At 42.8% G+C, this 12,881-nt stretch overlaps 1 pseudogene; it reads left to right on the plus strand.

Moving 5' to 3' along the window:
* LOC114053591 lies at positions 1-10,818 on the plus strand (annotated as a pseudogene).
* The last annotated feature ends 2,063 nt before the right edge of the window (positions 10,819-12,881 follow it).

Genomic DNA, 12,881 nt, shown 5'->3' on the forward strand with positions numbered 1-12,881 from the left:
ATGCAGTTGGACCGTGGTACCAGGAGCTGGCTCTCATGGGAGGGGTCCGTGTCAAAATCCAGATGAAGAGGTTTGAATTTGAGGGATTCCTGTGAGGGAAGAGGAAGGACTCCAAGAGTGTCAGAGCCTGAGGGAGACTTCTGTCTAGACATCAGGGAGGGACTAATTTCAGTCTACCCTTTTCCTGCCTTCAGCTTTGGAGACCCCAAGGGAACAGAGGTAACCTATAGAGAGCAGTTCTCAAAATATAGTCCAGAGATTCCCAGGGAAGAATGGAGGGGGTAGGGTCTCCAAGATCCTTTCAGGGCATCCAAAAAAATCAAAATTATTTTCATAAGTATACCAAGATATTTTAACTTCTAATACTGTAAATATCAGCAACTATAACCCACACAGACAAAAGTTCTTTGGGAGGGGAGTGGGTGGGAAGGTGGGGGGGGGGTTTCCTCAATAATTGTTAATTATGTGAAGGTCTTAAGACTTTGAAAACTACTCCTATATAGTTTGACCTTTTAGAAGCTAGAAAACTCCATTTTCTCAACCATTCACGGGCCCAGAATTGGGGCTACAATTTAATGAGTCTGAGAAAATCCACAGAAGGTAAGCAGACCCAAGTGTTCCAAAGTGACAGGTCACAGTAGAAGTGCCCAAATAATCTAACTAGTGACTAGGCTAACATGAAGTACTTTGGAACAGTGATGGAGAATGTCACTCATGTAGCCAGGCAGTGTTTGCTGCTGCAGGGCCAAATACTGATGACAGAAATATTAAAGGCATATATGGAATCTACTGTAAGTAAATTGACCATGTGATAATATATGTAGTAGTGTCAAACTCAAATAGAATCAGATTCCTGCGGGTCACATATTGACTTGGAAAACTACCAGTTAACATTATCTATCTTTTATTGTATTTTTATTCCCTCCAAGTTTGATACCTCTGGTATACAGTATGAACCTGAGTCCAGGGCTTAGCATGGTGCTTGGCACATGGCAAGCATGCAAGTGTTTATTGACTGACTGCTGCATATATCTGTGTTAAGTCACATGCATCATGTCTTTGTGGGATCCAAGAATAAACAAGAAAGCTGTATGGGTCCAGTTGTGCTAAGATCAGAACTCATCATTAATGAGGTCACTTTGGAGAAGGCTATGAAGAGTTGGACCACAGTGAATGACTGAATAACAACAATAACACAAGCTAACTGTCCTACTGTACTTGTTCTCCACATACCAAATTCCAACTCTTCTGATTCTTCTTTCACAACATGACTAATGTGGAAATATTTTTAATATGATTGTACATGTATAACCTGTATCAGATTGCTTGCTGTCTTGGGGAGAGGGGAAGGAAGGGAGGGAAGGAGAAAAATTTGCAACTCAAAATCTTACAAAAATGAATGTTGAAAACTATATTCACATGTAATTGGAAAAAATAAAATGCTATTAAGTGGAGGAAAAAGAAACTTTAAAAAATTAAATATTTTGGCGCAGCGAGGTGGAGCAGTGAATAGAGCTCTGGCCTTGGAGTCAAAAGTTCAAATCCAGCCCCAGACACTTAACACTTACTAGTTGTGTGACCCTGGGCAAATCACTTAACCCTGATTGCCTCACCAAAAAGCAAAAAAATTTTAAAAATTTTAAAAATTAAAATTAAATATTTGGAAAAAAAATTCCAACTCTCATATCCCCCTTATCTCCAATGAGATGATATCTGCAAAGCACTTAGCACAGTTCCTGACCTATAATAGGTGCTTAATAAATACTTAGTTCCTTCCCTTTTTGTAATTCCTAGTGACCTTCAAGGCTCAGCTTAAGTGTCACCTTTTATATAAGCCTTCCAGGATAGCCCCAGTTGGTTAGTTTTCTCTCCACCTGAAATATCATCTTATGTGTTACTTACCTGCCTTCATGTTCTGCTGTCCCCTCCCCTCTTCGCTTCTTGAGAGCAGTACTTCCTGGTTTTGTTTCTATATCCCCAGCTGAGCACAGGGCAGCCACACACAGTAAGGGCTTAATAAATGCTTGTTGACATTTGACCCAGAAGAGGAGAAAATGCATCCCCTCCCCCCGATTTTTTTGTGGAAAGGTAGAAAGACCCGCAGGTGTGGAACACCATCTATGCAGTTAGATTTGGTTTTGTTTGGTTAGTTTTACTGAACTGCTTCTTTTCCTCTTTTTTTTTTTATTCTTTATCATAAGGGATGGCTCTCTTCGAGGGAAGAAGAGAGTGAATTGATTTAGAAATGAAAGCGATGTAAACACAAAAGACATCAATAAATTTTTTTTAAATAAAAAATGCTTGTTGAATTGAACTGAATCCTGACACTACCTTGATTCTGGGGCACTGAACAAAATTTCCTCATGGACAAGACACATGAGAACAAAAACATCAACATTTTTTTTCAGTTGTGGACCCCTGCTCCAGCTACATACATATAGACTAATACAATTGTAGTTGTTCAGTTGTTTGCCACTCTATATGACCCCATGCAGTCCATGAGGTTTTCTCAGCAAAGACACTGGAATGGCTTGCCATTTTCTTCTCCAGTACATCCTCATTTTACAGATGAGGAACTGAGGCAAATAGGGGTTAAGTGACTTGCCCAAGGTTACACAGCTAAGTGTCTGAGGCTGGAGTTGAACTCAGATCTTCCTGACTCCTTCCACCTAGCTGCCCCATAATACAATGACACAAAGCAGTCCCCAAATAAATGTAATCAACTTAATTCTTACAAAACTATAATTATCAGTCATGCTAGTCACTAATCAGTTGTGATCAAGTCAATGATAATGCTAACATTAACAAACTAAGCTATTTTGGAGACCTGTAGGGTATATTCAGAAAGGCACATCTCAGTTGTGGGGTTATATTACAGATGGTGGCTCTCAGCTTTGACTTCAGTAGTTTCATGAACTTTCATATACCCAAATGAAGTCCAAAGTCATTTTAGTTTTAAGTCTTTACTAGCTTAATAATAACAGCTGGCATTTTACCACACAAGCCAAATCCAAGCCTAACCAGGTTACTCCCCTGACCAGGAAGCTCCAGTGGTATTCTTGAAACTAGGATAAAATGTAAACTCTTCTAGCTTTTAAAGTCCTTCACAATCTGACTCCAACATATTTTTGTAGACCAGGGGTTCTTGGCCCGGCATTCTTGAACTAAAAAAAAAACCCACAAAACTTTTATTTAACTATATTTCATCTTAAAAGAAATGATAAACCACTCCATTATCTTTAGGGCAGCTAGGTGGCACAGTGGATAGGGCTCTGGGCCTGGAGTTAGGAAGATATGAATTCAAATCTGGGCTCAGATACTTGCTAGCTATGTGACCTTGAACTCTGTTTGTTTTAATCCACTGGAGAAGGAAATGGCAAACCAGTCTAGCATCTTTGCCAAGAAAACCATATGGACCATATTAGTGTGCTATGGTCCATGGAGAGTTGGATTGAATAACAACAGCAACATTTCAATATAATTGATTTCCTTTGCAATCTTGTGTATTTTATTTTATGCATTTAAAAACATCATTCTGACTATTGTGCTGTAAGAAATGATGAGCAGGTGGACTTCAGAAAAACCTGGAAAGACTTATATGAACTGATGCTGAATGAAGTGAGCAGAACCAGGAGAACATTGTATAACAGTCACATTGTGCAATGACTAACTTTCAGAGACTTGGCTCATCTCAGCAATGCAAGGAACTAAGACAACTCCAAAAGACTCACCATGGAAAATGCTGTCCACATCCAGAGAAAGAACTATAAAGTCCAAATGCAGATGGAAGCATACTATTTGCTCTCCTTTTCTTTTGTTGTTTTGTTTCTTCTTTCTTGTGGCGCCTCCTACTAGTTCTAATTCTTCTTGATTTATATCAAGACTGATGTGAAGATATGTTTAATATGAATGTATATGTAAAACCCATGTCAGATTGCACACAGTCTTGGGGAGGGGGGAGGGAAGGGAAGGGAGAAAATTGAAAATTCAAAAGCTTATGGAAGTGAATGTTGAAAACCAAAAATAAATTAATTTTTAAAAAAAGACGAGCAAAAAAACCCCATCATTCTGAGAATGGGTTCACCGGCCTCCAAAAAAGGTTCATGCCACATAAAAGGTTAAGAACCCCTGTTCCAGATTGATTCCCCATCAGTCTTTGTTTCATTCAAACTAGCATACTTTCTGGTGCTGGTATACAACATTCTTTTTGTACAGGCTCTCCCTCATACCTGAAACACTCTCCTTAATTTCCTACCTCTGAATCCTGTTGTTATTGTTGTCTTGTCTGACTCTTTGTGACCCTATTTGGGGTTTTCTTGGCAAAGGTACTGAAGTGGTTTGCCATCTCCTCCAGCTCACTTGACAGATGAGGAAACTGAGGCAAACAGGTGACGCAGTAAGTATCAGAGGTCATATTTGAACTCAGGGTTTCCTGACTATAGGTTAGAACTCTCTTCATTGCCATCTAGTTTCCTTTAAAGCTCAAGACAAATTCCAACTTCTATATTTAACCCCTGTCCCAAAGCTCTTTGGTGTGAGACTCTCTCCTTATCGGTGGAGCCTGGGGGCAGATGGAGTTGGCTAGAGGCCAGAGCATCAGTTCTCAGCCGGACACCCTCCCCCACCCCCCAATCCTTCAAGCAGGAGTCTGCTTCAGCACTCTCCAAGCCAGTCTTCCAGCATCGGGTCAAGCCAACTTTCAGCTTCCAGAAAGAAGATGAAGGAGGCCATCTCCATCATGTCCCTAATTCCCAGCTTGCTATTCCAGAACTCTGGGCAGTTTTCACTTGGGTGAGATCAAGGACACTCTGTCCTGATTGAACTGAGTTATCTGTCTCCCGGTGGGGAGAGCTCCTTCCCTCTGTATTGTCTGGCATATGTGCTTCTTTGTGTTTTTCTCTGATTTGGATGAATAGGCTTTGCTGTTGGCTATGTGTGTTCATTGTAGAACCAGTGTTAGGTCCTAAAGGGGTCAAGCCTTGGCTATTGAGCTTGGGGTCCTCCTCCCCTCCTAAAACGACAAAGAAGTGATCAAAGTTCTATATACACTAAGCTTTCCTTCAACCCAGGCCCCAGAATTTACTTTGTATGTATTCTGTATAAATGTAACCTCCCTTTGCGTCATATTTTTTTCCCCTTCTCCGCATTTTCCTTCCATTTCCAGGTGGCAGAGAAAAGTGTGAAGTTTAATAAAACTGGAGGTTTAACTGAAAGGCAGCTGCCTAAGGTTTTCATACACTTTATGCACTTTTGTAATGTATTTGAAAGAGAGTTTCAGACCTTTACTTAAAAAGATGCAAGATATAAGAACCAAGAACAGAATCTATAATACCAGAGGTGTAAAGGATTACCAGCTAGCCCATTTTACAGAGATGAAACTGAGGCCCAGAAAAGTGACGCCCAAGGACACAGAGGAAGTTATCGGCTGCCCTTCCAGTCGCCACATCTCTCCTTTACCTAAGGCGAGGGTTTCTTGGTACCCAAAGGCTGAATGGGACATCTTTTTCCTCCTGAGTGGTTCACCTCCCAGCGCTCCTCACATGAATTCATGTCTTTTGATACTTTTGAAAATGCTGATACTTTCATGTGTTCTCTAGATGCCATGAAGACTTGGAGCCATAAGGGAGCACAGAAGCGCCTCCCCACCCCCAATCCCTGTCCCCAATTCCATCCTACCAGCGGAACAAAGAAGTATAAGTGCACAAATAACTGTAATAGAAAGTAAACAGATAAAGGCCAAAGAGAGGTCGAGGCAAAACCATGAAATCTGGGAAGAACAGGTCACTTAACTTGGGGATGGGGAGGAGAGGGGAGAGTACTATAGGCTTCTAGGTGAAGGTAGAGCGTGTATAGCAGGAAGGGAGGGACTGTGATGGAGATGCACTGGGGGGAGGGGAGCCGGAGCAGTCATTGACTAGAATTGGGGCAAAATGATCCAATGCAGGAAAAATGAGAAAAGGCAGGGAGAATGGAGGCCAGAGAGTAGATCAGTCCATCTGGAATGGAAAGGAAATTACATGAGATAAAGCTGGGCAGATATCAATCCACAGGCATTTTATGTACCTACTATGTGCCAGGGCCTAAGTCTATGGGGAAACGACAAGAGCATATAGAGGTGTATACAAAATAAATTCTTGTTCATGGAGTTGAGGGTGGGGATGGAGGAGGGCGGCAGCAAGGAAGAGCTTGGGGGTGGGGGTGGGGTGCACCACGAGGGAAATCTGGAAAAGATTCAAGCAAAAAGCCAGATTACAAAGAGCTTTACTGGGCAGACTTAAAAGTTGGGGACTTTTTTCAGTGGAAAAAAGGGAGCCATTAGAAGGCTTTTGAGTATGAGTGACATGATTTGCAACTTTTCACATCCAAGACCTCACTCTTTCCTTCTTTCCAGTACCCTGTGGGCTTGTTTACAGAGATTTAGGATTTAGGATCTGGCAGTGGAGAATGAGACAAATACATGAATAACTATTGTATAAGGTAGAGCACGATAAGGAGGGGGTAGAGTCAAAATGCTGTGGATTCCTGGGGAGGCTGAGATCCCACCTAGTACAGGTCTGGTTCATCTTTGTACCCCCTAAGCACCTAGCAAAGTACTATCTTTGCACATCAAAGGCAATGAATAAATACTGCTTTAGCTGAATTCAATCCCTGAGGGTACTACTCTGAATCCTGGTCCAGGCCTAGCTAGCACAGGGCCATGCACATAGCTGTTGCTCAACAACTATTTATTCAGTGTGTTAAGAGGATGCTAGAGGTGAGAAACTAGGGAAATCCGCAGCATTCCCCTCCTCAAGCCCTTGGGAAGCTGTCCACAGCTGGTAACTGACCCTGGCCTGATTTTGAATAACAAGCTAGCCACTCCGATCTTAAAGAAAAAGGAAAGGCAGAAGTCTTGGAGAAGAGAGCACAAATCTGGAGCAAGTATCAGAGCGTGACAAACCCCAGAGCAGGTGTTCCCCAGGAAGTACCCCAATGAGCATCAGACCAGAAAGGAATGAGAGGGTAGAAACCATGGAAATGGGAGGGGAGCTGCAACCATGAGGTCACCAGCACCAGAATACCAGTCCAGGAGGAATATCTCTGCTTGGTGACTTCACCCAGAGAGCCAGACCCAGCACTGATGATTTCTCATTCCCCACCTCCCTCTTCCCCTACCTCCCCCTTCTCAGAAGAACTTGGATCTCTTCACAAAATTAGTTCTATTTCCTTAATGTTTACATTCCTGCTCACCTTGTCTTTACCTGTGATTTTCTAAGATAAATGTGGTTAACTATTGCCTTCCTGATCTATGTTTTTCATTACCCAAATGGAGCAGAGAAAAAGTAATGAGAGACAGAGACAGAGAGATAGAGACAAAGATAGAGAGTGCTATTTTACAGTTTTGATAAGATTCACCATAGCTGTTCCCTGGCTGGGGCTCAGAACTGTGAAAAGAATTTGTAATTCAATTTTATAGTTCCTCAGAATAAAGAGAAAAACTTAGTCAAGAGCTTTCTAGGTAATGAGTCAGCAACTTTAGTTGAGTAAAGCTAGGATGAACTGGGACTGGTAATGATGGAGTAAGGGCCCTGGACCTCCTCCCCATTTGAACTTCTGAACTTTCCCTCATTAAGACTTGCTGTGACAGGAAAGCCTGGGAAAAGGGAAAGCCTCCTCTTGCCCTGTCCCCTTGTTGGGAAGGGACCTGATGGTGAAATTGGGGAGCCAGTTTTCTCCAGTTAAGTCTCCCATCTCCCTTTTCCCTCTATTCACCAGACCTCCCCATGTTCCACCAGAAGTTTGGGAGAGAGTTGAGCCAATTGTTTGGGAACAGGGAATTTCTGGGTAAGCTACTCATGTCACCCCAGCCATTGTTTGCCTCCGAGACCCTAATGTGTTCCCCTCATGCTGTCAGTATCCAATTAAGCCTGAGACCTGGAAGGGACTGCAACCACTGAGTGAAAAATTCCTTAAGTATAAAATCCTTGTCCCTTGCCAGTCCCCTCGAAACACCTCTATCCTTCCCGTAAAAAGGCCTAATGGAGAACAATAATTCAAGATCTCAGGGCTGTTAACTAAGCTGTTATTCTCATACACTCCATAGTCCCTAACCCATATAATATACTGGGGGTACCCAATGGTTTTCCACCCTGGATCTCAAAGATACTTTTTTCTGTATACCTCTTTACACAGACCCACAATTTATTTTTACCTTTGAATGGACACCCCCTGGGAAATCAAGTCCATGTCAGCTAATGTGGACAGTCTTGCCCCAAGATTTTCGGGGTAGCCCCCATTTATTTGTCCAGGTCTTGGGAAAAGATTAAAGGCACCTGGAACTAGCTGATAGTAGCTTAATTCAGTATGTGGATGACATTCTCTTTTGTAGCCCCATTTGAGCCACAAACTAACACTCATCTCTCACTCCTTAACCTCAGGGAGAAAAAGGGCCATCCTGCCTATCTCTCTTCCAACCACTGAGAAGCAACTTGGAACTTTTCTAGGCATGGCTGGATTTTCTAAACTCTGGATCCCTGATTTTGGTTTATTGCTAGCAGCATCTTTATGACTCTACTCAAGTCCCTAACTCACTCCCTCTAGAGTAGGGCCCCAACCAGGCTGAAGCTTTTGAGACTGAAAACTAAGTTGACCGCCACTCCAGTATTAGCTCTACCCAATCAAGGCAAACCTTTGACTCTGTATCTCAAGGAAAGGAGAGGACAGACTTTGGGAGTCCCAACCCAGTCTTTAGGACCTGACCCCAGGCCAGTTGCCTATTTGTCAAAACACTTAGACTCCGTGGCTGCAGGTGGGATTCATGCCTCTGAGCAGTGGCTGCTGTAGCCATTCTAATGGAGGAAGCCTCTAAACTTACACTTGGCCAAGCCTTGGAAGTTCTGACTCTCCCCCGAGTTCAGAGCATCCTGGAAGCAAAGGCTCCATCAGTGGCTGGCTAGTGGCAAGCTCATCAAAGATCAAGCCTTGCCCTTAGATAACCCTGACCTAATGCTTCGAGTGTGCCACACACTCCTAATCCCCAAAGCAGTGTGGTATATAGAACAAGGGGTTAGGAGAGCCGGGTAGGCAGTAGTCAGTCACCCTCCACCTCACCATAGAGGCCAAACCCCTGCCCCCCAGGACCTCTGCCCAGAAGGCACTCACCAGAGCACTATAGCTAGGGGAAAATAAAAGAGTAAATGTTTTTACTGACTCAAAATATGCTTTCCATGTTCTACAAGCCCATGGAGCAATTTGGAAAGAAAGAGAATACTCTCTTTCCCTCGCTGGGTGGTTTTAGACACTCTCAGGCCAACTTCTTATCCCAGAGGAAAGCCAGTGAAAGCTTCTGTTTGGTTTATACCAGGCCACACACCTGAAGAAGCCCATTTTTACCTGCAGTAAGTTAGGAGAAACTACCCAACAAGTCTGTTGGGCTTGCCCAACTTGTGCCCAGAGACTCTGGAATATACCTGTGAACCCTTGGAGGACCTCAAGCTACTGTTTAGAAAGGGCCTGGCCACCTCCAGTGGACAGGTGGATAAAAAGAGGTAAAATTATACTCACCCTTTTCCTTTTGTGTTTTGGCCTTGCCATAGTCATCTTTAATTTCCTCCAGGGAAATTGTCTTTTCTCTATACTCCTTTTAGGCCTGTTTGGTCCTTATTTGCTTAACCTCCTTGCCAGGTTTGTCTCCTCTGGGGTCCAGGACATCAATTTCCAGACGACTGCTCAGGCCATATACCGACCTCTGACAGAGTCCAAGGTCTCTAGCCCACTGGACCTGGCATCAGCCAGTTTCTGAAGTCTGACCCCTTGAATAGGACCCAGCGAGGCAGGGACAGGTCTAGGCCCTTTCCAGCAGGAAGTATTTTCAGAAGCCAAGACCTTTGCCCCTTACCTCAAAAGGATTTGGGTCCCATTTGTCCATGGCCCTAGAAAAACCCCACCTTGGACTCTCCTTGAACTTCCACTTGATTAAGGAAGTCTCTAGTGTTCACCTGAGGCTATAATCCTATCAACTGACCTTTCATTGCCCCTACTGCCCAATGTCTCAATTCTCTGTTACCCTTAACCTAGCACAGCCCTTGTCTTTTATCTCCAGATGGCCCCTAGGCTACTTCCCACCCTTAATCCTATCTAGACCCCATTCTCAACCTCCCAGTCACTCCCATCAAGATCCTCCTCAGACCCCTCCTTCATTCACCCCAAACTATTTGGCCACTCCTAGATCCCTCCCACAGTCTTTCTGTATATAAGGTCCATCTGGCCTCCATTAAGCTGCTCAGATTTTTAAGATTTTAGCCAAGGTAAAGTTGGTGTCAATCAGGTTTGTGGAGGCCATTGTGCAGCCCTTTATCCCTCCGAGCATCCTGCAGATTTAGGCGCAGCTTGGCTTCACCATGGCCAGCGATTTTACCTGCGCTACTACGTGGTACCCAAGCGCAAGTTCGGCCACCAGTTACTAGAGTTTGGGTTTCCGGCCAGAGGGAAAACTGAGGTATGCCAACAACAGCAATTACAGAAATGATGTAATGAGAAGAAAAGAGGCTTATGTCCATAAGAGTGTTGGAGGAACTGAAGAGAATCATCGATGACAGTGAGGTAACAAAAGAAGGTGATGCTTTGTGGCCTCCACCTGGCAGGGTGGGCCAGCAGGGGCTTGAAATTGTGATTGGAGACAAACACATTTCTTTTACCACATCCAAAACTGGCTCCCTTATTGATGTGAACCAGTCCAAGGATCCTGAAGATTTGGGAGTGTTTTATTACCTGGTCCAAGACCTGAAGCCTTTAGTCTTCAGTCTTGTCAGCTTGCATTTCAATATTAAGCCCATCTAGGCTGGGGTTTTTTAACTTTTTGTGTGTGTTTGGGTGGTGGCATTTTTCATTCCCAATGTCAGAAGACTTGTAAGCTAGGAAAAAAATTTTTTTTATATGCTGTATAAGTGATTGTCTTTAATAAATATGCAGGCTAAAAAAAAAAAAAGTCTAGCCAAGGACTCAGATTCTTAAAATCTAGCCAATAGCTCACAAATGTTCAGATTCCTTAAGAGTCCGGACAATATGGCAAATCTTTAATAAACCTTGTCTTTGGCTGAAGGAAGACTTGGGGCGGATTCATTCTGGCAGGACCTATGTGTCACTATTGTGGGGTCCCAGTACCCCAAAACCTTAATATGTGGTTCCCTGAACCTCAACATTTGGGCCCTGGACCCACCCCCACTTTGAACTTCCCCCTGAACTTTCCCACATGGCCCTGGCATCACCTGAGGCATCAGCTCATCCCAGAATAATCCCTTCAACTGTCCTTTCCTTGTGACTCTGACCTTCAATTCTGTTACCTCTAACCTGGCCCAGCCCTTCATTGTCTGTTACCTCCAGATCACCCCAGGCTATTTCTTACTCTTAATCTCATCTAGACCCCCTTCTCTGTTATCTCCAGGTCAACCCAGCCTATGGGCTACTCCTAAATGCCATTCAAATCTTCCCACAAATCTTTTTCCCTTATAAAAAAGGTCAGTCTCATCTACCAAATTTGCAGGTTCTTAAAAACTCTACCTGCTTCTTTTGGTGAAACAATAAATCTTGTCTCTGACTGAAAGAAGTCAGGACCTCGCCTTTTGCCCTTGAATTTCAGGGTTCTCAGCACCCCTAGACCACAACAGTGTGAGCACTAGGCCTTGTGGATTTCAGAAAAACATGGAAAGACTTATGAATTGATGCAGAGTGAATTGAGTGGACTAGAAGGACATTGTACACAGTAACAGCACCACTGTGATGATCAACTATGATAAACTTAGCTCTCCTCAACTATGCAATGATCCAAGACAATTCCAAGGGATTCATGATAGAAAATGCTATCCACATCCAGAGAAAGAACTGATTGAGTCTGAATGCAGATCCAAGTACGCTATTTTCATTTTTGTTTTTGTTCTTTTTTTCTTTATCATTTTTCCCTTTTGTTCTGAGTCTTCTTTCACAACACGGTTAATGTGGAAATATGTTTAACATGATTGTACATGTATAAGCTATATTGGATTGTTTGCTTTCTTGGGGAGGAGGAAGGAAGGGAAGGAGGAGGGAGACAAATTTGGAGCTCAAAATCTTACAAAGATGAATGTTAAGAACTATCTTTACATGTAATTGGAAAAAAATAAAATACTATTAAGAAAAAAAAAAGAACTAGGCCTTGGTCACTTTCTCTTCCCATCTTCATGAAGCGGATTTGAAAGGAAAACCATTCCTTCAGGGTTGAGGAGCTGAGGGAGTAGCTAGAAGAAACAGTCATAACCAATGAGAGGAGTTGATGGAGTAACTGTGAAAGAGTAGGTTGGCCCACACAAGCAACAGGGAGCAATGAAAAGGAATGACAACTCTGCTTATCATCAGACTAACATCACATTACCATTTCCACTGCTAGAAATAAATGAGTCATTTTCTTCCTCTTTTCCTCTCATTGCAACAACAAACAGAACATCCTCTTACTGTCAGGCTCATGTCTACGAAGCAGATTTATTTATTATGTCCTCGTTCATAGTAATTCTGCACTTGGAAATGTAATTATGAAATGGTTCCTATTTTGACCCCCACCCCTCATCCCCTTACATATCAAAATTCTCTAATAGGGTTAAGAAAGATTTGTCTTTCTCAGACTTGTATGAACTTATGCAAAGTGAAATGAACAGAACCAGGAAAACAGTGTACACAGTAATAATAACATTGTATGATGACCAACTATGACTGACTCAACTTCTCAGCAATACAGTATTCAAGACAACTACAAAGGACTCACAATGGAAAATGCTGACCACATCCAGAGAAAGAACTGATGGAGTCTGAATGCAGATTGAACCATACTATTTTCACTTTATTTTTTCCATTTTTTTTCCCTTTTGGTCTGT

This window comes from Vombatus ursinus, unplaced genomic scaffold, assembly GCF_900497805.2.
Source record: "Vombatus ursinus unplaced genomic scaffold, bare-nosed wombat genome assembly UNPS02014811.1, whole genome shotgun sequence".
Classification (NCBI taxonomy): Eukaryota; Metazoa; Chordata; class Mammalia; order Diprotodontia; family Vombatidae; genus Vombatus; species Vombatus ursinus.